The sequence below is a fragment of the Sceloporus undulatus genome, chromosome 1, assembly GCF_019175285.1.
Source record: "Sceloporus undulatus isolate JIND9_A2432 ecotype Alabama chromosome 1, SceUnd_v1.1, whole genome shotgun sequence".
Taxonomy (NCBI): Eukaryota; Metazoa; Chordata; class Lepidosauria; order Squamata; family Phrynosomatidae; genus Sceloporus; species Sceloporus undulatus.
Genome location: NC_056522.1, coordinates 354,039,375 through 354,040,522, shown reverse-complemented (window position 1 = coordinate 354,040,522; position 1,148 = coordinate 354,039,375).

Here is a 1,148-nt window from a genome sequence, read left to right as displayed (position 1 = left end):
TCCAGTCTAGGAAAACAGTCCTCCACCGCGATGTTTCTCTATGGTCTTCTCTGTCACTTCCTGTTTCCTATTTTCTCTCTAGGCATCCACTTCGTCCAGTCTAGGAAAACAGTCCTCCACCGCGATGTTTCTCTATGGTCTTCTCTGTCACTTCCTGCTTCCTGCTATCGCTCTAGGCATCCATTTCCTTCTCAGCTCTCTGGCTGTGATGTTGATGTTCCTCCTTCTGATCCACACCGGGCCTCTCCTCAACAATGCCTCCTCCTCCACCCCCGCTCAGCACAGCAACTCACTCCCACAGTCCTCCTCCACAACTTCTCAGCTGCACCTCAAGGCCATAAAAAGGTAGGAGATGATCTTCTTTAACCCTTACAGCCCCTGGGGAGGTGGGGAGGGTAATAGATAAAACTCTAGAGATGCATGGAGACTCCAACAGAAAAAAGGAAATATAGAAATCAAGGGAGCAGTACTTAATTTTACTACAGCAGAGCGTCCTTTAGCTTTCAAAAACAAAGAGTCTGCTCCTCTTTTAGTCCAGATTCAAACTCCGAAGTAGTTTATAATATAAATATATCATCACGGGAACCAGAGTTGTATATCCCAACAATAACACAGATCAGGGTTATTGATTTTTCCTTGACGAAAAAAACCTCCAGTTGTTATGCACGCAAACGCTGCTACAGCTCCCTCTTCATTAACAAGTTATGACTACATAAAAATTAAAATTGGTGGCGCCCCTGTGCGAAGTGAACTCCGCTACTAGTCATGCGGCCGTGGATTGCTCACCAGTCCCGCTGCACCTTATGGCCTCGGCTCAGGAGTCTCTCCTCTCCCCTCCTCTCTCCCTGAGTCGAACTTGCTTTCGCAGCCTTGGGGTGTAGCTCCTGGACCTCCGTCGAGCCCCCTCTGAACCTCCCTATTCCCAGGAGGTATTTTCTGAGCACCAGAAGCCTGGAACCCAGATCTCTCCACACGCTAGTGGGTACACACCTCAGAGAACCTCTGAGATGCGACTCTTCAGGGCGCCATTACCAACCCGGAAGCCGAAATAACATGTTTCAAAAATACTATAGCAAGTATATAAAACTGTTTTTAGAAAGCACAGTCCATATATATATATATATATATATATATATATATATATATAT